This window comes from Cucurbita pepo, chromosome 10, assembly GCF_057944985.1.
Source record: "Cucurbita pepo subsp. pepo isolate OVF chromosome 10, ASM5794498v1, whole genome shotgun sequence".
NCBI lineage: Eukaryota > Viridiplantae > Streptophyta > Magnoliopsida > Cucurbitales > Cucurbitaceae > Cucurbita > Cucurbita pepo.
Genome location: NC_141807.1, coordinates 12,252,959 through 12,279,540, shown reverse-complemented (window position 1 = coordinate 12,279,540; position 26,582 = coordinate 12,252,959).

Genomic DNA, 26,582 nt, shown 5'->3' with positions numbered 1-26,582 from the left:
TGTAGAAGCAGGAGGTAGAAAGAAGAATTACAATTGCAAGTTTGACCCGGCAACCAAAGAAGCACACCAGACTAGAAGGAAAGGCAAGCAAGCAAGGCAGGATTTTCACCCTTCATTCTAAGTGAAACTCTCTTTGTTCTAGTTGAAAGGAAAGGAAGAGCCGGGTCCCTTAACTGAACAGAAGAGAGAGAACAAACACTTTATAGAGGAAAGGAAGCACTTGACCAACTGGCTATTGCGGAAAGGCTCGTTCAAGTTGTAAACGAAATACAGCACGTAGAAACGACCTGTGCTCGACTATCCCCTTTCTTTGATGGAATCAATCCATTAGGAATCCGGATAAGTGTCATTGGAACTATTCCTGCTTCATTCAAGCTAGTATATATAATTCTCTCGGATCAATTATCGATCCCAGCCGCATCTCATATAGAGAATAGATTCCCTTTAACACTATTGTGCCATATCAATACAAAGGCGAACCAAGAAGGCTTGATATGTTCCGTTGGGATTAGTTCGGGCAGGTAAGATCTTATACTTCTTAGAATAGGAAGGCAGAGAACCAACCACTAAAGATTCTGCTCTGACTGATAAAGGGAGGTTGTATAGTCCCTTCACTCGAAGGAGGAAAGGAGGTCCGTCAGCCTGCAGCTGATAGACTCAAAAGGAAAGGGAAAAAAAAAACCCTTCTCTCTCGCGGGAAGCCTCGCGATTGGACAATTGCTCTTCAAGTGCTTTTGCCAGCGTAGATGAATCTGATATCGGGTATTATTTCGATCCGGATCGTCTGTCTGATTGCGAACATTATTGAGGTCAGTCTATGCTCTTTCCTTATATATACTTTGCACCTGATATGAGTGGTTTTTGGCCCCTTGCGACAAGTACAGCTGGTGAACAACATTGATAAGAGTGAGATCTCCCAGCGCTGCCCGCTCTCTATCATGGGATTTTCCTTAGGATGCTTCCTAAGTGCCTCTACCCAGTATAAGTAGACGATTCTATACTTTTGTATCCCTATAACGTATAAAGACTATAGACCGAGACTGTTTTGACTAGCTATATCTTTTCATTGAATTACTGAAATCTGACTAAGAATTCCTCTTCTTTGTTTATTGTTGTCATAGTAATGGTATCATAAATACCTAATAAGAGGGATTCCGTGGGCCTTACCGAGGAAAGAAATGCTGCTTGCGGGGATCTTCTGCCAGGATACAAGACGGAACCATCTCGCACCATCCCTACCGTACCAGTTCCCGTACTCCCGGGCCTTCAAACTCGATTTCTGATCTATTTCTTTCTTGTTAGCTTAACTGGCTAAATGGATTTCATTGGCAGTTCGGTCCAATCAGTCGGATTCATATGGTTTATGGGCTATTAGCCTTGGTTTATGGGCCAGATTCAGAGCAAATCACTAATGTCGAAACTCTCGCGGCAAAGCCTCGTGGTTGGGACTTGTTTCAATTTCCCGAGGGAGGATAAATTGCTTTTTGAAGCCAGCGTAGGGGATAGAGCTTTTTAAGCCAGTTACCGATATTTATTAAACAGCATTCTAGCAAGTTCACCTATTTTGAATTACGTGGGTCTCTACCGGCTATTACCGCATTGGGGGCATCTCCTTCTATAAAGTCTTATAGTCTGATAGTCTATTCGGAGAGGATCAATCTCCTCCCAAGGACTTATGACTAGACGACTCTACCTGGCCAACCAGAACACGAAGGTCCTGATTGCTCGACAAACCAATCGAATATACGGAATATGATACCGAACTTCCAAGTTGTCACATCCACTTTTGGTTCGTGCCATGTTCATATAAACATTGGACTGTCTATAAAGTCGTCTAATCTAGCATCAGGTGCCAAAGCGACCTGACAGTACCTTTGTTAGGTATGAGAGAGACTGGCGCATCCATCCTTTCTAGAAAGAGTCTTCATTCAAATCTCTTCAGGGTATGCGAAAGCGCAGTCTGGAGGACAGATCGGATCTTTCTTTGGGGACCATAGTCTCCCGAAGCATATCACCCTTGCAACACACTGAGGTGTTGGAATGAAACCTAAAGCGACCTGCAGCCAGAGCGTTGTTGGCATCAGCTGCGAATCCGGCTAGATCCTGGATAGAAAAGCAGCATGGAAGAAAAAGCTCAAGTTTGCCCGCTTGCAAGAATCCTTTTCGTTCTTCCTTGGCAAATCAAATCAAGTAGAATCTGATTACACAAAAGACAGAAGCTAATTCTTTATACACTATACACTAATACACTTAGACTCATACCACACTCAAAAGAGAGATAGGAAAGAATCTAAAGCAAGGGCTTCGAACGCTGTTAGGACAGAGAAATTGGAAAGCTAGGACGGCCTTGAATACGGAATCCATTACCAGACGGACGGACTGGCTGGTCCACTTGTACGTAGAAGTGTAATTACTCTGATTGGAGTTCCAATAGGGGCTAACATTCCCTGACGAACGAATGCAATACATGGAAGGCTTACGGATGTAGTACAGGACGGTTTTTACCAACTTTTCATACTAGGCGGCGGGGAGTCTTGAGTTCTCTGAGAGCGCGTGATTCGATTCTGATTTAGAGTAGGATTCCCGATTCAACTCCGAAAGAGATGCGACTTCCCATCCTGGGCTTTATCCGTTAGCTGAGCACAATAGAATACAGAGGAATGTCAATCATGGAAAATGGGAATGAAAGAAAGATAGCCTTGCACTGGAGACATTTGACTAAAACGAAAAATGAAAGACCAAAGGGCGTAAAGCCAAGTCTCGACTAAGACCTCGGATGGGATATTCTGAGGTTTAGTGATGGGATTTTCCAGGATATATGTACAAGTTCTTGATCTACCTGACTCCGCGATCCCTGAGGGGGGGTTGGGCAAAGCCTAATGATCCGAACCCTTTACTTGTGGAATCTGGAGAAGAAGCTTTCTGATATGAACCAAGAGACATCAATCATACAATATACTTCAATGAAGTTGTGAAGAAAAGGTTGTCAAAATTATCAAAAAGATGTTTCAATTCATGCTACATTGAAGAAGAATGAAGTTTGATTGTTGTAAATTTTGGGTGGGTTACAATTTAGAGTAATTTAGAGTTATTGTATTTTAAGACTTGTTATTTAATTTCGGTTACATTTACATAATGGCTAATTATGGTCATAAAGTAGGAATGTTACAACTCTTGGAATACCTTTAGTAGTTTCATTTTTGAGGCTATATAAAGCCATGTATGTTGTATTTGTAAGGTAGACTTGGAAAATATATAGAAAGAAGCATTTGTGCTCTTCTTTAGCCAATGGCTAAGTTTCTTTGCAATTCTATGTAGTTTAGATTGCATGTAGAATCATTCGAGCTCGACATGATCAATCTTGCTTGTGGAGTGATTCGAATCTCAAACAAGTGTTTGAGATATTTGATCAACAAGAATCATTGAAGCTAGACATGATCGATCTTGCTTCTGGAGTGATTCGAATCTCAAACAAAGTGTTCTTGGCTTGAGATATTCGATCAACAAGGTAATCCGAATCTTATTCCCCTTGTATTGATTCCTTATCTTATCATTTGGTATCAGAGCTTCAGGCTCAAGATCGGATATATGTTTCCTTTGCGTTTCTTTTCAATTTGTTTTTTTTTTATCTTTTTAGTTTTTAATCGATCCAAAATAAAAAAAATCTAATCTGGGCTCTACTAAAAAAAAATTTGAGAGGTAAGAATGAAAGCTTCATTTGTGTAAAAGAGTGTTGTGAGGTCCGTCGTATTTCCATAACTTATTTTTTGCAGCAAAGTTACACAAATAGATTCGAGGACGAATCCTCTTGAAGAAGTGGAGAATGATATGAACCAAGAGACATCAATCATACAATATACTTCAATGAAGTTGTGAAGAAAAGGTTGTCAAAATTATCAAAAAGATGTTTCAATTCATGCTACATTGAAGAAGAATGAAGTTTGATTGTTGTAAATTTTGGGTGGGTTACAATTTAGAGTAATTTAGAGTTATTGTATTTTAAGACTTGTTATTTAATTTCGGTTACATTTACATAATGGCTAATTATGGTCATAAAGTAGGAATGTTACAACTCTTGGAATACCTTTAGTAGTTTCATTTTTGAGGCTATATAAAGCCATGTATGTTGTATTTGTAAGGTAGACTTGGAAAATATATAGAAAGAAGCATTTGTGCTCTTCTTTAGCCAATGGCTAAGTTTCTTTGCAATTCTATGTAGTTTAGATTGCATGTAGAATCATTCGAGCTCGACATGATCAATCTTGCTTGTGGAGTGATTCGAATCTCAAACAAGTGTTTGAGATATTTGATCAACAAGAATCATTGAAGCTAGACATGATCGATCTTGCTTCTGGAGTGATTCGAATCTCAAACAAAGTGTTCTTGGCTTGAGATATTCGATCAACAAGGTAATCCGAATCTTATTCCCCTTGTATTGATTCCTTATCTTATCACTTTCGCGGAATATATATGGAACTCTTAACACAGAAGTGGCAATTTTGTGAATAAATAGCCGTAGGGCTCGCCGACTGGCCTTTATCGGCCCTTCTATCGAGTATGAAGAAAATGAATGGGGACACACACACCCCAGCTTAAACCAGGCTTTCTACTAAATAGAAAAAGAAGCCATACAGAAGAACTAATGGATCGAACTCATCCTTGGTTGCTATGAAAGATATCGGCCTTGCGTTGCGAAAGGAACGTTCTGTTTTAAGTTGGAGCACCTTATCAACTGTCCTTTCAAGCAAGAGTTGTTTTAGATCAATGAATGAGAAGGAAGAGAGTGAATAGGGCACAGGAAATTCAGTCATCCAAGTTCGGAGCGGGAAGCAGGCATTCAGGCTGTGAGGCAATGAAATTGTTAGCTTTCATTCAGTCAGCTTGGTTCTTGGCTTTGCCATTTCCTCTCTCAAGCACTACTTGAAATGAAAGTGCAAGATCAATCAAACAAAGACTGATTTCAAACCTCGCTGTCGCCGAGTCAGTTCTTATGGCCGAATCCGCAGCAAGCGAATGCCTGAGTCATGGGACATTCCTTTCTTCAGTTGAAGCAAGTCATTTTGCTTTCCTTTCCTTCTCTGTCGGCGGGCTAACTAGAAAAGTACGCATTCAGCTTTGGTGGACTAGGACTCTTTTCATTGGTTTGGCATTGAGTAAGCGCGGCACTTAGAAAAGAGAATGTCGGATAAGATTTCATTCTCATAATCTGATTTGATTCTCTTTAGAAAGAGTGACCTGGCTTCGATTCAAAAGCTGTAGCTTGTTCGGAAAAGAAAAGAAAGAGGCTGTAGCCCACCCAACCCAATATTTGCTTACTGAGACCCCTTGTTCAAAGAAAGGGTAAAAGGAAGAGGTTACCTCTTTAAAAGGAGATTCACTATCAGACTCAGACACTCTGACTCGGTTTCAGACTCGGACTCTGGTTTTGACTCTAGATGCATAGGTCTGGACTCTTCTGCGAGGTACCAATTCTGGAGTGGAAGACCGAATCAACCCTATCCTATTGGCTCAATTTCATCTCCATCTTCAAGGACATAAACATTCTCAAAGAGAGTCCATGTTCTCTTCCCAATCCTTTTCCATCAGCTGCACCGGCTCACAGTCTTCTAGCTTGAGGCTGGTATCGAAGAAGATTGAAATCAAATAAACCCCGGCATTCTCTCTCTTTTAAGTAGTAGGGCAATACCAAGGCTCAGGAAAGCCACAAAAAGGAAATCTGCCCCTGAACAAAGTAAGCGTTAAGGGTTTTGAAGTAGGGATTTTCCAATCAAAAGTCTGGCCATTCCATTCTTTTTGGCCAAGACCCAACTTTGGATTCTTTCCTCTCGCTCCCTTTGATCTTCCTTCGAAGGAGCGTATCTATCTATCCTTTCCCGTATAAAGGTTGGGTATTCTGGTATTTCTGTTATGCCTTGCTGATTCTTCCCTAACCCCAAGGGAAGTAACCAATCTGCCTCATGATGTTAGTCACTGCGTGATTTGCATATGGGTCAAAGTAGAGACCAATGAGCTCCTTACTATCCAAATGGTCAAAAACCTGAACAGTGTCGAAATCAAACCCGGATAAAGATAAAGCGGCAAAAGAAGCCTCGGGTTGGATTTATAGTACTGGGGCATTATTGACCTTGCCATGTTTTCCATGCAAATCCCTGGTTACCACCGAAGGAAGTTCCGAGGGGGAATTCTTGTTTCAGGTGCACAGAGGATGGCCCCCCTTTTTGTGCAACCACAGTCTGCCAAGTAACAGATTCAAACATGCAGGCTCGATGAAATTGAGTACTGTAAAGTCAAAGTAGTCTGAGGAAAGAATTTTCATGCTCTCCCGATCATGCGGTCCAATGCTCACATCCAAGCTACACCTAAGACCTCTCTTTTGGTATTCTCATATGACTGAACAATCAGGTCAGAAGGAGTGAAAGATGATGCCTGATAAGATAAGGAATCACTACAAGGGGAGTAAGATTCGGATTACCTTGTTGATCGAATATCTCAAGCCAAGAACACTTTGTTTGAGATTCGAATCACTCCAGAAGCAAAATCGATCATGTCTAGCTTCAATGATTCTTGTTGATCAAATATCTCAAACACTTGTTTGAGATTCGAATCACTCCACAAGCAAGATTGATCATGTCGAGCTTGAATGATTCTACATGCAATCTAAACTACATAGAATTGCAAAGAAACTTAGCCATTGGCTAAAGAAAAGCACAAATGCTTCTTTCTATATTTTCCAAGTCTACCTTACAAATACAACATACATGGCTTTATATAGCCTAAAAAATGAAACTACTCAAGGTATTCCAAGAGTTGTAACATTCCTACTTTATGGCCATAATTAGCCATTATGTAAATGTAACCGAAATTAAATAACAAGTCTTAAAATACAATAACTCTAAATTACTCTATATTGCAACCCACCCAAAATTTATAACCATCAAACTTCATTCCTCTTCAATGTGACATGAATTGCAACCTCTTTTGATAATTTTGACAACATTTTCTTCACATCTTCATTGAAGTATATTATATGAATGATGTCTCTTGGTTCATATCATTCTCCACTTCTTCAAGAGGATTCGTCCTCGAATCTATTTGTGAAACTTTGCTGCAAAACATAAGATATGAAAATACAAAGGCCCTCACAACAATCTCTCATGTGTATACACTCAAGGATTTTTTTTAGGCCACTCTGTTTGCACTCATTTACACAAATGAAGCTCTCAATCTCACCTCCCAAAATTTTGAATAGAGCAAAGATTGAATTTTGAACTTTGGGTCGACTAAAATCTAAAAACATGAAAGTAAATAAAAATCAAATTGAAAAAAAAAATGCAAAGGAAACATATATCCGATCTTGAGCCTGAAGCTCTGATACCAAATGATAAGATAAGGAATCACTACAAGGGGAGTAAGATTCGGATTACCTTGTTGATCGAATATCTCAAGCCAAGAACACTTTGTTTGAGATTCGAATCACTCCAGAAGCAAAATCGATCATGTCTAGCTTCAATGATTCTTGTTGATCAAATATCTCAAACACTTGTTTGAGATTCGAATCACTCCACAAGCAAGATTGATCATGTCGAGCTTGAATGATTCTACATGCAATCTAAACTACATAGAATTGCAAAGAAACTTAGCCATTGGCTAAAGAAAAGCACAAATGCTTCTTTCTATATTTTCCAAGTCTACCTTACAAATACAACATACATGGCTTTATATAGCCTAAAAAATGAAACTACTCAAGGTATTCCAAGAGTTGTAACATTCCTACTTTATGGCCATAATTAGCCATTATGTAAATGTAACCGAAATTAAATAACAAGTCTTAAAATACAATAACTCTAAATTACTCTATATTGCAACCCACCCAAAATTTATAACCATCAAACTTCATTCCTCTTCAATGTGACATGAATTGCAACCTCTTTTGATAATTTTGACAACATTTTCTTCACATCTTCATTGAAGTATATTATATGAATGATGTCTCTTGGTTCATATCAATGCCTCAAGCCTCAATTGCAACCTTTAATGGACAGACATTCAAAGCTGAGCCATTGTCTTTGAGTACCATTTGACTTTGTAGGGTTTTCCACAAGCCATTACTCTAATGTACAGTACCTTGAAGTGAGAACTTCTACCTGAGGCAAGGTCTTTGTCAATGAAGTGGTGGCTGTCCTGGTAGCATTCATCAATGTTGCCACCAATGTTTCTGGCGAAGTCTTACTAGGTACTTGGCACTGATTGTGTGCTTTACTCAAGGGGCTTGGCGATGGTAGGTATGAGGACTGTATAAGACTGCAGATCGAGATATTAGCTTGAGTCTTTTTGAGTTTAGTTGTTTGATCTGGCGTCGGATCAAGCTTGATTTTCGCGATGGGTACTGCCTTCTATTTCTAGTGATGGCATTGATGCAGTCTTCCTCAATGAAGTCGTTGAGGTCAAGCACCATACAATCATTGTCACTAGGTGCTGGTAAGTCATCTAAGTCCATTTCGTCTATGAAGAAATCCCAGTGGTCATGGCGTCAGTAAACTCATCCCAGTCCATGTCTATGTCCATATCTTCCTTCTGACGGTCTTGTTCTTCAACATCTGGACCCCATCCCGTTGGAATGATGGATTCCTATGGTATGCTCGCATGAGGTGGTGCAGTGTAGAACACCTTATTGTTCAATTTCCCCGAGGGCTGTCCCATCTACCCTTTCTGCTTCCTTTCTTCAGGATTGATTAGGTAGGTGTATAGTCCATCTCATCATCATCCTCGAGGTAGCCTCGTGCTTAGTTAGGAAGTGGATTCGCAGTAACACTTGACTTAGGGTGGAATTATTGATCCATTATCTATGGGATTCTGGACCACTCTTCTGAGAGTTCTCCACACATCAGTCTTGTGCCCGGAAGTCACAGTCTTCCTCAAGCTTTGTTCCTAAGGCTTTCGATTCTGGATTCGGAATAATTCCTTTGCCTCATGCTATCTTGTATACCACGCCCAGCGGCATGCCTAGCTCTGTGTAGGGCGTCCGGTTGTTGAGCATTGATATTGGGGAGACTTCCTTACCCTTGGTTTGTTCAGTCTGAGCATTGTAATTCCTGGAATTACCTATACCTGTTTGAGGTGTTAGAGGCCCTTCTTAAGGAAAGACGAATTAGCTCGCTAATGCAAGGCTAGAAAGCCAACAAAGAAGCAAGGCGAAGTGGAGCTCATCTATTCATTTCCCTCTGACGAGCCTATGCTCAGGATGTTCTTCGATCCCAGCAAGTTCTTCGACCCTTCAACCGAAGCTATCATTCTACCGATAAGACTTTCTATTTGATGAATCAAACTCATCTTTCTCTCTGATCTCGTTCCTGTCTTCCCTCACTCAAGCTACTGACTGACTAACTCACTTCCTACCTTACTCAGTAAAGTGCCCAGAGGTACGATGAATTGAATTAGCTAACGAATCTTCCGTAATGCTTGCAAAGAAATAATCAGACTTTTTCCACTCGGAACGAATGGGAAGAAGTGAATCAGAAATGAACTTATATAAGAGAGAGCAGACAGAATCAAATAAGCGGTCTTGTAGGAAGGGGATGGGGATGGAGAAGCGGATTCCTATTAATAGAATAAGAGACCACCATCCTGACTTTGACTTCCCTCGGGTTGGTTGTGTGTCAATCCCGCTTCGGTAGCAGACTTCGGTCAAGGAAATCGCTGAAAGCAATGGCTTTGGATCGACCTTCTTAGAGAGTCAAGCCAGTGAATGAATGAAATCCGTATGAATGAAGAAGTCTTTATGGCTCAGCTAGCAGACCAAAAGTCAAGCATGTCAGCACGCACCCTACCTATGTAGTCGGCTTACCGGTAGTTTGCGGGACGCTATTTGATATTGGAATCGGTCTATCTAAATGGCCTATCTCCAGATCTATGTATTCTTGAAGTCCATTTATCATAGTTCAATTCCCGGGCATTGATTGAGAGGGAGCACTGAACGAGGAAGGCAGCAATCTCCTTAAGATAGAAGGGCAATCCTCAAAAGAAGCGGCCAGAGGAGACATTCATTAATAACAGATCTCGACCCCATATCATACGTACAAGAAATTCTCCCTTCTTCCCATATCACTCATGAACATTCAATATCATTCCCTGCCAATATTCTTGTTTAAGACAGATCGCTTCCCCCGCTAACTGAGGGCAACGGGAGGCCTAGTCGATGTAGGCCCTCAAACCGGCACGCCCAGCTTCTTAGTCAATCGGCACTTTCGTCTTGTTCGGGATATTCCATTCAAGTTAGACCACCAGCATCTGATCTGAGTCAGCAGAATCTAATCTAGTTGCGGTTTTCTCTTTGATAGCTAAATAGGCGTTGTTAGTATCTACTGTTGAGGCCTTTCAAAATGCTGATTGAATTTCTCTTTCTATTCTAATTAATACAAATTCTCACGCTCTATCTAATAGTTGGGCAAAAAGGTAAGACCAAGTCCGTAATGTAAGAACATTCTTTTACGCGCCATTCAAAAATGAATGATGACATTAGTAATGGATCAGATGGTTAATACGGGAGTCACATTGAAATATTCATTGAATTGTATGCCTCTTTCCGTTAAGCTAAGCTTAAGTAAGAAAGAATCAAGATCTTAACATCAGATCCAGATTCTGCTCCTCGAATTGTATTTGCTGTTGGCTCTTGCCTATTCTATCAGTCATCATTCTGGCTATCTAAATCACAAGCAGAGGTTTGACGGGACTATGACAGGCAATTTTCTGTTGTTAAAACGGACCCACATTGCACCAACAAGTCACCTGCTCCGCTTAGTTTGAGAAAAGTAGGAATTCCCTTGTACTGCGCGAACTCATATGCATACTTGGATGCTAACTCGAATGATGTCTCGGGATAATTCATTTATTCAGGCACCTCGACTGGACGACATTGAAAAAGAACAAGAGTTTACCAAGGATAGGAAATCGACTCTATCTACTGATGTGGTAAAGGTTGTTGAGAAGGGGACATGTGATCAATTTCTTCTACTTTCTAACCCGTGTCACGTCGCCCTATCCATAGAGGAAGAAGGCGTATGCTCCAGTCTCAAATCTTTCCTACCAATTGAGAGGTAATAACGTCAAGCTTGAGTGCCTCCCTTTTTGATGATCTTGTCACTTCTCCGAAACTATACTAATAGCTACTCTACTATTGATGCATGAACAAACCACTATCAATAGGTATCTCTACGCGTAATAATGAATATATGATTCATTCAAATACATTAACCCGGCAAGAGTTGACCATGCAGGGGGTAGTGACTAATGAGCGAGGTACCTTAGCTTATGCCAGGTAGAAACCTTCCTTAATCCTTAGTTTCACACTAAGCTCTTCGATCCTTCATAAGGGCTATCAACTACTCCCCCTAGGCCTTTCATGTGGTCCCTGACCTCCTTGATCTCATCATCGGTACCTAAGTTAACTGTCTCCGTTCCATCCATGGCAGGCTGTGCACGATCTTGAGGTTTGACCTTAACCTGTTCGAAACACTCCTTTAATCATTTCTTATCTTCTAAGTCTAGGCCTTCCTATGATTCATTATAAGTTGAATGATGACATTAACCAATTAATCATCATCATGAACATCAGCAAGCAAAAGAGACTCTGAACCAGAAAGAATTTCATTCATGTTCAGTTCAGGAAGAATACAATCACCAAGTTCATCGAGGGTTATGGCATCGAGATCAAACGACTCATCACCAGACTCAAGGAAATAGTCGGACTCGGAGACAGAAACTAAGCATTTTAGTCTTAATCATTCGGAGGGATCAGTCCAAGACCCTGAATCTCTCAAGAGCTGAATCAAATAGGATTAGGCCCCCTGTTAACTTTCACCTGATTGTTGAAAGGGAAGACCTTATAGGCGTGGGGTACACCGTCAACTCCAGCATCGTGACATGCCCTCTCTTCTCTTCTCATTTACATCTTTAAAGGATCAAGAATCAGTAGATCGTCTGTAGCCCTATTTCAATTCGGGAATGAAAGGGTTGGTTAGCCGAGGAAGTCACTCGCCCTAGTTGTTTAAAATAAGCTGAATCTGATTAATTAGCCGAGGGAGACTTCTATCCCTTTAGACTAGGCTTGGTTTCTTGTGTTCGGCTCTTCTTTAGAAAAAGTGAAAGACATTCTATCCTCACCACCGGCCCGGCTATGCTATCTTTCCCTTGACCTTCCTTATTCTTCAGCGGATAAAGCTCAATTCCTCATGGTAGAAAAGGAGAAATGGTATGACTTTACAGAAGCGTGCTTTAGGAAACGAAAGAAGACCTCATAGTCAAATAATGCTCAATGATCACGGCCGTGTAGGTTGAGTAGCCTAAGGCAAGTCTCCAGCCTGTTGTCGGTGTGTGTGGTTGGGGATATGCGCCATCTGACAAAAACCTAAGTGAGTCGAGCGAACCGTTATATGTTTACTTGAAATAGATATATGTCATATGCTTGCTTCTCGCTACCGAAGCTTCAATACTTCATTGTTTAAGGTCTCTACACCACGTTCTCTGAAACTCCCACTAAAACATCACTTCACGTATCGCCAACCCCGAGCCATACATTGAAGCAGACCGTCTGTCCTGCACATTCTTCTCTCAATCGACATGAGGACCAATCAGCCAGCAGCCAGCACAGCGGCCTACCCCCACATGGAAATGAAAGAAAGATCTCTGAATGAGAATACCTTTGATAATAGAATCGGATTCTTTCTCAAGGGGCAACACCAGTAAAGCAGGAATTTCAAGCAATGCATCCAGCCATATCACTGCAGGGACAGGTTATGAAATAGTTGGATCCGCCGGGGCATTCATTCAAGACTCCGATAGATGGGGGAAAGAAAGGAGTTATCCATCAGAGGAAGGCAGGCAGTGGAAGATCGGGATTCAGGGAAGGAATAAACAATTTGATCTTCGTCCAACAACAAAATATCTGGCAAAACTAGAATGTCCCTTCAAAAATCTCTTAACTGTTTAAGTTGGGCTTATTGAAATCGGAATCATAGTCCGCATCAGCAGGTGAGGTAGTGTCAGTCTTAGCTGCTTTCGTCTTATAGTATAGTATAGGTGATATGAACAACGACCAAGGAATTTCCATACCTCAAGATCCAATTACAAGGACGAGAGCCAAGAAGCTACAACAAACCTTATACAGTTATATTCAAGCTATGGTGAGCTCATCAAAGGAAATTCTAGAAGACGTTGGTGACCTCCCTTATATGTTATGCAAAGTTGAGCTTCAAGACAGAGATGAATTAAATGCACTTTAAGTTGCATTTAATGAACTCCGCTGAATTTATCAATAGTCAAAGGATGACTAATAAGCCCATTTTATTATTTGCATTATTTAATTATAGTTTAACTATTTGTTTTCATATTTAAGCTAGTTTTAAATATAGGAGTTAAGGTTATATTGTAACCCACATAGGTTACTATATTCCACCATTAACCAGCCATTTTAATATGGAGGTTATGGGTATTTCTCATTTACTAGCCCATTTAATTTTTGGAGTTATGTATCACATAGGTTACGGTTTGTAAAGGCTATATAAAGCCTTCTTTTCTTTGATTAGACATCAGATTTTGGAATTGAGAATAGAATTTCTATTTTAGCTTTGTTGAGAGCTAAACTTTCTTTGCAAATTCTTGTGTTTAGAACTTGCATGTAGAGTCATTCAAGTGGTATTGATCAAACCTCTTGTGGAGTGATTCGAATCACGAGTTTAGAAACGAGTTTTCTTTACTCTTGATCTTGATCATCAAGGTAATCCGTTCCATACTTTCCCTTGGGTTGATTTCCATATCATTTTGGTATCAGAGCTTTAGGCTCAAGATCGGATATATGTTTCATTGCGCTTATCTCTTTTAATTCTCTTATTATTTTTTTTTCTCAGTTTGTGTAGAATGTTCATATTCTATCACAAAAATATATAACAAAAAAAAAAAAATACATTTTTTTTTCTATTCTTTAAAGTGTTAGATCTCGATCTTATCAACACTATATTCTTCTTTAAGATCTTCTAAATCAATTTTCTTGTTGATAAATTGATTAGATTTTGCGAATAAGAAGAAAAAAAAAAAAAAAAAAACCATTGAAAGAAAGAAAGCATATTGATGTTAAATGTCTTCCTTTTTTCCTCTTGATTATTATATGTAACTCTCATATGTTCCTACGTCTAAATTAGTCCTTAATCATTTTCTTTCTGTAATTCGTTTCTTTGTCGTTATTCGGATTGCTCCTTCAATACCCTTGTTTATGTATTGAGTGTGCGTGCTGTCTATTCACATTGAATTGCACTTAGCTCTACAACATAGCTTGTCTCACATCCCAATTTGTTTTTTGGAGTGTGATTTGTGTGTGCTCAATTGTGAGGGTGAGTTTGTAAGGGAGTGACACATTGATTCGAGTGTTGAGTGCTAAACACGAGTGAACTACATTTACGAGTGAATACACGGAGGGAGCGCTTGTGAGGTCCTTTTCTTTTCTTTTTACCTTTCTTTTGTAGCATGGAAAATCAAGACGACAATACTAACATTACTGATGCACGATTGAGAGAAGCACAACAACGAACCATGGAAAGACTAATTCGAGGAATAGAAGAGTTGACTGATCGAATAGGAAGATTGGAGATTCAAAATCAAGCACGACAGAGGATTCCACAACCTACGCCCTCAACCGATACATATGAGGGCGACAATTCTGATCACCACGAGGATAATCCACATGGGGTTGGTCATGGCTTGATGCGAGGGCGAGACCATGGAAGAAGGTATCATAATTTACAACAACGAGTTCCTTATGATGATAGAATTGATCGTAACGTGGGAAGCATCAAATTAAAACTTCCCAAGTTTTATGGCAAAACCGATCCAGAGGAGTACCTTCAATGGGAGAAAACGGTGGAGTCGGTGTTCAACTGTGATATGAACAACGACCAAGGAATTTCCATACCTCAAGGTCCAATTACAAGGACGAGAGCCAAGAAGCTACAACAAACCTTATACAGTTATATTCAAGCTATGGTGAGCTCATCAAAGGAAATTCTAGAAGACGTTGGTGACCTCCCTTATATGTTATGCAAAGTTGAGCTTCAAGACAGAGATGAATTAAATGCACTTTAAGTTGCATTTAATGAACTCCGCTGAATTTATCAATAGTCCAAGGATGACTAATAAGCACATTTTATTATTTGCATTATTTAATTATAGTTTAACTATTTGTTTTCATATTTAAGCTAGTTTTAAATATAGGAGTTAAGGTTATATTGTAACCCACATAGGTTACTATATTCCACCATTAACCAGCCATTTTAATATGGAGGTTATGGGTATTTCTCATTTACTAGCCCATTTAATTTTGGAGTTATGTATCACATAGGTTAAGGTTTGTAAAGGCTATATAAAGCCTTCTTTTCTTTGATTAGACATCAGATTTTGGAATTGAGAATAGAATTTCTATTTTAGCTTTGTTGAGAGCTAAACTTTCTTTGCAAATTCTTGTGTTTAGAACTTGCATGTAGAGTCATTCAAGTGGTATTGATCAAACCTCTTGTGGAGTGATTCGAATCACGAGTTTAGAAACGAGTTTTCTTTACTCTTGATCTTGATCATCAAGGTAATCCGTTCCATACTTTCCCTTGGGTTGATTTCCATATCATTTGGTATCAGAGCTTTAGGCTCAAGATCGGATATATGTTTCATTGCGCTTATCTCTTTTAATTCTCTTATTATTATTTTTTTTTCTCAGTTTGTGTAGAATGTTCATATTCTATCACAAAAATATATAACAAAAAAAAAAAATACATTTTTTTTTCTGTTCTTTAAAGTGTTAGATCTCGATCTTATCAACACTATATTCTTCTTTAAGATCTTCGAAATCAATTTTCTTGTTGGTAAATTGATTAGATTTTGCGAATAAGAAGAAAAAAAAAACCATTGAAAGAAAGAAAGCATATTGATGTTAAATGTCTTTCTTTTTTCCTCTTGATTATTATATGTAACTCTCATATGTTCCTACGTCTAAATTAGTCCTTAATCATTTTCTTTCTGTAATTCGTTTCTTTGTCGTTATTCGGATTGCTCCTTCAATACCCTTGTTTATGTATTGAGTGTGCTGTCTATTCACATTGAATTGCACTTAGCTCTATAACATAGCTTGTCTATTGTAGGGCTATAAACAAGATAACTATAAAGTATAGGCATCCAATTCCTAGATTAGATGATATGCTTGATGAATTGCATGGATGTAGTCTTTTTACTAAGATTGATTTAAAATCGGGTTATCATCAAATTCGCATGCATATTGGGGATGAGTGGAAAACAGCTTTTAAAACCAAGTATGGTCTTTATGAATGGTTGGTTATGCCTTTTGGATTAACTAATGCACCTAGTACATTCATGAGACTAATGAACCATGTCTTACGAGAATACTTAGGTAAGTTTGTGGTTGTTTATTTTGATGACATCCTTGTTTACTCTAAATCTTTAGATGATCATATTACCCATGTACGCAATGTTTTGACTACTTTAAGAAATGAATGTTTGTATGTAAATTTAAAGAAATGTAGCTTTTTCATGGAAAAAGTTAACTTTCTTGGGTTTGTAGTTTCATCTAATGGTGTTGAGGTTGATGAGGAGAAAGTGAAGGCTATAAAAGAGTGGCCTACACCTAAAAATGTAAGTGAGGTAAGAAGTTTTCATGGTCTTGCAAGTTTCTACCGTAGGTTCATTAAGAATTTTAGTACAATTGCTTCACCCTTGAATGAACTTGTTAAGAAAAATGTATCCTTTATATGGGAAAAAGATCAAGAACTTGCTTTTAATACTTTGAAAGAAAAATTGAGTTCTGCTCCTTTGCTTGCATTACCTAATTTTGAGTCTACTTTTGAAATTGAATGTGATGCAAGTGGAGTAGGGATAGGTGCTGTATTAATGCAAAATCAAAGACCTTTAATGTTCTTTAGTGAGAAGTTGACTGGTGCATCTTTGAGGTATCCAACTTATGACAAAGAGCTTTATGCTTTGGTTCGTGCATTGCAAACCTGGCAACATTATCTTTGGCCTAAGGAGTTCATTATTCATACGGATCATGAAAGTTTAAAGCATTTGAGAGTACAAAATAAACTCAACAGACGACATGCTAAGTGGTTAGAATTTATTGAAACATTCCCTTATGTCATAAGATATAAACAAGGTAAGGAGAACATTGTTGCCGATGCTTTATCACGAAGGTATGTCCTCCTCAATACTTTGAATGCTAGGTTGTTGGGTTTTGAACACATAAAGGATTTGTATCAACATGACATGTTCTTTGCTCCTTTTGTTGAATCTTGTGAAAAAGGACTCATTGTGGATAATTACTTGTTGTTAGATGGATTTTTGTTCCGAAAAGGCAAACTTTGCATACCATCTTGTTCCATACGTGAGCTACTTGTGAGGGAAGCTCATGGAGGTGGTTTAATGGCACACCATGGAGTTTCTAAAACTTATGATATGCTGTCTGAACATTTTTTTTGGCCTAAAATGAGACATGATGTTCATAAAGTTTGTGCTCGTTGCATAGCATGTAAACAAGCTAAGTCTAGGCTTCAACCACATGGTTTATACTCCCCATTACCAGTTCCTAATGGTCCTTGGATTGATATATCAATGGATTTTGTTTTAGGTTTACCTAGGACTAGGAAAGGTTATGATAGCATCTTTGTTGTGGTTGATCGATTTAGTAAAATGGCTCATTTTATTCCTTGTCACAAAACTGATGATGCAAAACATATTGCAGACCTGTTCTTTAGGGAAGTTGTACGATTGCATGGTATTCCTAAAAGCATCGTTAGTGATCGTGATGTCAAATTTTTAAGCCACTTTTGGCGTGTTTTATGGGGTAAGTTAGGAACTAAGCTCGTATATTCAACTACTTGTCATCCTCAAACGGATGGACAAACTGAAGTTGTTAACAGAACCATGACTACTATGCTTAGGGCTATTATTGATAAGAATCTTAAGACTTGGGAGGATTGTTTGCCATTTATAGAATTTGCATATAATAGGGTTGTTCATAGCACTACTAAATGCACACCTTTTGAAATTGTTTATGGCTTTAATCCTTTAACCCCCATTGACTTGTTACCTATACCATCAAAAGAATTTGTGAATTTTGATGCAAATACCAAGGTTGAGTTTGTTCATAAATTGCACAAGCAAGTAAAAGAACAAATTGAGAAACAAAATTTCAAGGTTGCCACCCGAATTAATAAAGGACGTAAGATTGTCATCTTCAAGCCAGGAGATTGGGTTTGGGTGCATTTTCGAAAAGAAAGATTTCCTACTCAAAGAAAATCTAAGCTTTTACCACGAGGAGATGGACCTTTTCAAGTTCTTGAGCGTATCAATGACAATGCTTATAAAATTGATTTACCAGGTAAGTACGGTGTTAGTGCAACTTTTAATGTTGCTGATTTGAGTCCTTTTGATGTAGGTGATGGCTTGGATTCGAGGACGAATCCTTCTCAAGAGGGGGAGAATGATATGAACAACGACCAAGGAATTTCCATACCTCAAGGTCCAATTACAAGGACGAGAGCCAAGAAGCTACAACAAACCTTATACAGTTATATTCAAGCTATGGTGAGCTCATCAAAGGAAATTCTAGAAGACGTTGGTGACCTCCCTTATATGTTATGCAAAGTTGAGCTTCAAGACAGAGATGAATTAAATGCACTTTAAGTTGCATTTAATGAACTCCGCTGAATTTATCAATAGTCCAAGGATGACTAATAAGCACATTTTATTATTTGCATTATTTAATTATAGTTTAACTATTTGTTTTCATATTTAAGCTAGTTTTAAATATAGGAGTTAAGGTTATATTGTAACCCACATAGGTTACTATATTCCACCATTAACCAGCCATTTTAATATGGAGGTTATGGGTATTTCTCATTTACTAGCCCATTTAATTTTGGAGTTATGTATCACATAGGTTAAGGTTTGTAAAGGCTATATAAAGCCTTCTTTTCTTTGATTAGACATCAGATTTTGGAATTGAGAATAGAATTTCTATTTTAGCTTTGTTGAGAGCTAAACTTTCTTTGCAAATTCTTGTGTTTAGAACTTGCATGTAGAGTCATTCAAGTGGTATTGATCAAACCTCTTGTGGAGTGATTCGAATCACGAGTTTAGAAACGAGTTTTCTTTACTCTTGATCTTGATCATCAAGGTAATCCGTTCCATACTTTCCCTTGGGTTGATTTCCATATCAAACTGTCATAATTTTAGTGATAAAAAGAAGGTACTGTTATGCATTGCTCAATTCAAACAATATGCTCAAATTTGGTGGGATAAATTGATGTCAAGTAGGAGAAGAAACCTTGAAGCACCAATTGATTCATGGTACGAGTTCAAAGAGTCCATGAGGAAGCGTTTTGTTCCACAATATTTTCAACGGGACATGGCGCAAAAGCTTCAAGCATTGAAACAAGGACGCAAGTCTGTGGAAGATTATTACAAGGAGATGGATACATTGATGGATCGACTTGATCTCGATGAGGACATGGAGGCTCTCATGGCGCGGTTTCTTAATGGGTTAAACACAGAGATTGCAGACAAGACTGATTTACAGCCTTATTCTAATATTGAGGAGTTGTTGCACATTGCAATTAAGATCGAGAGGCAAATCCAAAGAAGATCTCAACGGTATTCTTCTAAAACTTTTCCCAATTCTACTTCTACATGGAAAAAGGATAGTAAGAACATTGATTATAAGCATAGAAATCCAGAGATTAATGAGAAGCCTCAAGCTAAATTTGAGAAAGGGGAGAGTTCTAGAACAGGGAAAGAAAAAGTAGAAAAGTCTAATGTTCGAAATAGGGATTTAAAGTGTTGGAGATGTCAAGGGGTAGGACACTATAGTAGAGATTGCCCAAATGCAAGAATTATGACCATCAAGGAGGGAGAAATTGTTACGGATGACGAGGCACATGACGACATAAATGAGGAAACTGATGAGAGTGAGGAGTTTAGCGAAGAGGACCCTACACATATATCTTTGGTTACTCGACGAGCTCTAAACACCCACATTAAGGAGGACGGCCTAGACCAAAGAGAGAACTTGTTTCAAACTCGTTGTCTTGTTCAATCTGTACCTTGTAGTGTTGTCATTGATAGCGGTAGTTGCACCAATGTTGTGAGTTCCATTCTGGTCAAAAGACTTAATTTGAAGACACAACCACATCCAAGACCCTACAAGCTTCAATGGTTGAATGATTGTGGGGAAGTACGGGTAACTCAACAAACTCTTGTTTCATTTACTATTGGAAAATATGTTGATGATGTTTTATGTGATGTTGTATCCATGCATGTTGGAGATTTACTACTGGGGAGGCCATGGCAATTTGATCGTCGGGTAATGTATGATGGGTATGCAAATCGATACTCTTTTACTCACAATGGTAGAAAAACTACTCTTGTTCCATTGTCTCCAAAAGATGTATTTATTGATCATTGCAAACTTGAAAAGAAAAGGCAAGAGGCTGATGCAAAAGCAGAGATTGAAAAAGAATCAAGTGAAAAAATGAGCTTGAGTGAAAAGCAAGAGAGTAACACTCAGCCTAGAGAAAAAAAAAGAGAGAAAAGCCAAATCAGTAAGCTTGTATGTTAGATCAAGTGAGGCTAGGAATGTTTTGCTCTCTAACCAGACTATTCTTGTACTTATGTGCAAGGGGTCTTGTTACTTTACTAACATGCTTAACCCTTCTTTGCCTAGTGATTTTGTTGTGCTTTTGCAAGAGTTTGAAGATTTATTTTCTGAGGAGATGCCTAGTAGTTTGCCACCACTTAGAGGGATTGAACACAAGATTGACTTCATTCCTGGCGCGCCCATTCCAAACCGACCAGCATATAGGACTAATCCAAAGGAGGCTGAAGAGATACAAAGACAAGTAAGTGAACTCCTTGCTAAAGGGTATGTACGTGAAAGTTTGAGTCCTTATTCTGTTCCAGTTATTCTTGTACCTAAGAAAGATGGTTCTTGGCGTATGTGTGTTGATTGTAGGGCTATAAACAAGATAACTATAAAGTATAGGCATCCAATTCCTAGATTAGATGATATACTTGATGAATTGCATGGATGTAGTCTTTTTACTAAGATTGATTTAAAATCGGGTTATCATCAAATTCGCATGCATATTGGGGATGAGTGGAAAACAGCTTTTAAAACCAAGTATGGTCTTTATGAATGGTTGGTTATGCCTTTTGGATTAACTAATGCACCTAGTACATTCATGAGACTAATGAACCATGTCTTACGAGAATACTTAGGTAAGTTTGTGGTTGTTTATTTTGATGACATCCTTGTTTACTCTAAATCTTTAGATGATCATATTACCCATGTACGCAATGTTTTGACTACTTTAAGAAATGAATGTTTGTATGTGAATTTAAAGAAATGTAGCTTTTGCATGGAAAAAGTTAACTTTCTTGGGTTTGTAGTTTCATCTAATGGTGTTGAGGTTGATGAGGAGAAAGTGAAGGCTATAAAAGAGTGGCCTACACCTAAAAATGTAAGTGAGGTAAGAAGTTTTCATGGTCTTGCAAGTTTCTACCGTAGGTTCATTAAGAATTTTAGTACAATTGCTTCACCCTTGAATGAACTTATTAAGAAAAATGTATCCTTTATATGGGAAAAAGATCAAGAACTTGCTTTTAATACTTTGAAAGAAAAATTGAGTTCTGCTCCTTTGCTTGCATTACCTAATTTTGAGTCTACTTTTGAAATTGAATGCGATGCAAGTGGAGTAGGGATAGGTGCTGTATTAATGCAAAATCAAAGACCTTTAATGTTCTTTAGTGAGAAGTTGACTGGTGCATCTTTGAGGTATCCAACTTATGACAAAGAGCTTTATGCTTTGGTTCGTGCATTGCAAACCTGGCACCATTATCTTTGGCCTAAGGAGTTCATTATTCATACGGATCATGAAAGTTTAAAGCATTTGAGAGTACAAAATAAACTCAACAGACGACATGCTAAGTGGTTAGAATTTATTGAAACATTCCCATATGTCATAAGATATAAACAAGGTAAGGAGAACATTGTTGCCGATGCTTTATCACGAAGGTATGTCCTCCTCAATACTTTGAATGCTAGGTTGTTGGGTTTTGAACACATAAAGGATTTGTATCAACATGACATGTTCTTTGCTCCTTTTGTTGAATCTTGTGAAAAAGGACTCATTGTGGATAATTACTTGTTGTTAGATGGATTTTTGTTCCGAAAAGGCAAACTTTGCATACCATCTTGTTCCATACGTGAGCTACTTGTGAGGGAAGCTCATGGAGGTGGTTTAATGGCACACCATGGAGTTTCTAAAACTTATGATATGCTGTCTGGACATTTTTTTTGGCCTAAAATGAGACATGATGTTCATAAAGTTTGTGCTCGTTGCATAGCATGTAAACAAGCTAAGTCTAGGCTTCAACCACATGGTTTATACTCCCCATTACCAGTTCCTAATGGTCCTTGGATTGATATATCAATGGATTTTGTTTTAGGTTTACCTAGGACTAGGAAAGGTTATGATAGCATCTTTGTTGTGGTTGATCGATTTAGTAAAATGGCTCATTTTATTCCTTGTCACAAAACTGATGATGCAAAACATATTGCAGACCTGTTCTTTAGGGAAGTTGTACGATTGCATGGCATTCCTAAAAGCATCGTTAGTGATCGTGATGTCAAATTTTTAAGCCACTTTTGGCGTGTTTTATGGGGTAAGTTAGGAACTAAGCTCGTATATTCAACTACTTGTCATCCTCAAACGGATGGACAAACTGAAGTTGTTAACAGAACCATGACTACTATGCTTAGGGCTATTATTGATAAGAATCTTAAGACTTGGGAGGATTGTTTGCCATTTATAGAATTTGCATATAATAGGGTTGTTCATAGCACTACTAAATGCACACCTTTTGAAATTGTTTATGGCTTTAATCCTTTAACCCCCACTGACTTGTTACCTATACCGTCAAAAGAATTTGTGAATTTTGATGCAAATACCAAGGTTGAGTTTGTTCATAAATTGCACAAGCAAGTAAAAGAACAAATTGAGAAACAAAATTCCAAGGTTGCCACCCGAATTAATAAAGGACGTAAGATTGTCATATCTTCAAGCCAGGAGATTGGGTTTGGGTGCATTTTCGAAAAGAAAGATTTCCTACTCAAAGAAAATCTAAGCTTTTACCACGAGGAGATGGACCTTTTCAAGTTCTTGAGCGCATCAATGACAATGCTTATAAAATTGATTTACCAGGTAAGTACGGTGTTAGTGCAACTTTTAATGTTGCTGATTTGAGTCCTTTTGATGTAGGTGATGGCTTGGATTCGAGGACGAATCCTTCTCAAGAGGGGGAGAATGATATGAACAACGACCAAGGAATTTCCATACCTCAAGGTCCAATTACAAGGACGAGAGCCAAGAAGCTACAACAAACCTTATACAGTTATATTCAAGCTATGGTGAGCTCATCAAAGGAAATTCTAGAAGACGTTGGTGACCTCCCTTATATGTTATGCAAAGTTGAGCTTCAAGACAGAGATGAATTAAATGCACTTTAAGTTGCATTTAATGAACTCCGCTGAATTTATCAATAGTCCAAGGATGACTAATAAGCCCATTTTATTATTTGCATTATTTAATTATAGTTTAACTATTTGTTTTCATATTTAAGCTAGTTTTAAATATAGGAGTTAAGGTTATATTGTAACCCACATAGGTTACTATATTCCACCATTAACCAGCCATTTTAATATGGAGGTTATGGGTATTTCTCATTTACTAGCCCATTTAATTTTTGGAGTTATGTATCACATAGGTTACGGTTTGTAAAGGCTATATAAAGCCTTCTTTTCTTTGATTAGACATCAGATTTTGGAATTGAGAATAGAATTTCTATTTTAGCTTTGTTGAGAGCTAAACTTTCTTTGCAAATTCTTGTGTTTAGAACTTGCATGTAGAGTCATTCAAGTGGTATTGATCAAACCTCTTGTGGAGTGATTCGAATCACGAGTTTAGAAACGAGTTTTCTTTACTCTTGATCTTGATCATCAAGGTAATCCGTTCCATACTTTCCCTTGGGTTGATTTCCATATCAATAGGGTTGATCGACCGAAGACGAATAAGGCGCTGTAAGCTAAGCGCTCGACTATCTGGTGACGCGCTCACATGGCTGAATGAAGGTGCGTGCCCCGGACAGATAAGGGTGTACTGTAGGAAGTTGGTGGTTGTCCTCCAGGCTACGTGTTGGCTCCGCTGAAATATGGGAGACTTTCGTGGTTAGGTGGAATAGGGCTTTAGCGCTAGGCTCAATGGTTGCCCTTTTAAAGCATTAAGTTAAATAAGGAAGTCAAAGGGAAGGGCTCAAAGCTAGAATTGAGAAAGCCAAGTGAAAGAGAATAAGGCTTGGCTAGGAGAGATGGAAGCTCGCTTATAACGCTCTAAGGATTTGCCAAGGACAACCCAAGCGAGATCCAATAAGAGGCGGCTGTGGGATGTGGTTGATTTCGATCTGGCTTCTTGACTTCTAAAATACGTAAACTGCTCATTCCATATATTCTTCAGGTGGAGTTGTTGATATGAGCCTTGTTCCACTATGCTCACCATCTGTATCTCTACGGCCTACCCTGTAAAAACCGCATGACCATACGGATTTTGATTCATATTAATATTCAACAAACAAAATCAGGTCTTTCAATTCCCAAATTTGTAGTAGCTTCTGCAACTCCCACAAGCGGATAAGAAAATTAGAGCCAAGCAGATCATAATTCCTTCTCCACTCGCATGTCTATGTCTATAAAGAATCTATCAAAAAGAGGAAGCGCCTTGACTCGTCCACCACCGACCGCTGACCATGTGCCGACCCCGAACCAACCCCCCTTTCCTTTGTTTTGTGTGCCAGCTACGTCCTCTAGGTAGTAATAGGGTAAAGCCGTGGCTGGATTGAATCCTTCGAGATGCTCTATTTTGACGAGATATCCTTTTTGAGGATTAACGTCTGCGAGCTATGCTGTAGAGTCAAGTAGAAGAGAAGGGTCAGGTCAATGTGAATTGTGAATTGAGTATCAGGGGTGAGCTGCTAGCTTTGATTCCAAGTTAGGCTTATCCTGTTTGCAAGGAGCTTGGGATATACTATTGGACGACTCAGTGCATGGATCTCCTTCTTTTCACGAAGTGAGCTGCAAGGACGAATTCAAATGGTGTTTTAGAGCCCCACCCTACCACGCACGAGAGTTAAGGGGAGAGGGATAAGAGAAGTCGGGTTCAGTCCAGAAATTGTCAGAATGATACGATGAAAAGAGTGAATGTTCATTGCCTTGGCAAATCTTCCTGCTGGAAAGGCTGACAATCAGACTGAATCCTTTACCAACTTCTTGGACTCAAAGCCCGAAAACTCCATAAAGATCCATGGAATGAAACAAGCCTGTAACTTCCTCAAACTAAAACAGAGTGAGCATGGAGAAGGAACGAACCTTAACGCCCCTACATGACATATAACAGCTCTATCAAACATATTACATGACCGCATATGAAAGAAAGCTCGAGTAGTCCCTCCTATCTCCTCCCTTAGCAAGGAATTCCTCACTACTCTGACCTCAAAGAAAAAAGGCAGAATTCAAAATCAAGGCTTTCGGAAGGTATTCTTACACGCCTATACCAAATATGTGACTCCAACAGGTTATTAGGGGGAAGAAATTAGCCTTACAAAGAGACTCCACTAATCCAACTAGATTAGATGAGCTAAACACTACAACTCCATTCCTCGGAACTGTCTCTGAAGAAAGGCAGGGATTAGCATTGGATAAAAAATCCCACTATTTACTAGCCCCACTTTCACTCTGAGTATTCCTTCCCTTAACTATACTGGTTGTAAACCAACCTGGCACGCGCTATTCTTGTTCCAATTTGAGGACAATCCTGGAAACACTCTGAGCACCGAAACTATATGCCTTAGCGCTCCTCCAAGAGCAAGAACTACCATTCTCTATTCATGGTACTCTTTATATCCGACTAAATGTAAGACTGCCTGAAATAATCCTTCTTCTTTGCCAGGGGTTGTAGGAAAATGCAAATGCTAAACTGGGAACTAGCGCTCTAACTTGCAATTCATGAGCCTATCTTACAATTGTTGAATCACTTTACCTTCTCTTCCTGGTCCTATCGAACCTGACTCTTAACACACCTGAAGGAGGGCATAAAAAACTCCCAAGATCTGATCCCTCCTCACTAACTTTCGACATGCGCTTGAATTGCTTCCACTTGAGATCCTAGAGATTCTAATTGTACCGAAAGCAAAGGAACCTAAAACTGCTTTGCCACCATCCAATAAAGAAACGTCTACTTCTTGTGTTTACCGTCGTGTTGCCATCAAATTCTTACGGCTCTTGATGTAAAGGAATTGCTGGGCCTCAGCGAATGAAGAAGCCCTTCTTTCGATTGACTCAGTGATACAGATGTTGGCTACTCACAGACGTTCTCATATCATACAGAATCCACTGCTCTCATAGGTCGGTTCGGATCATCTTCCACCTG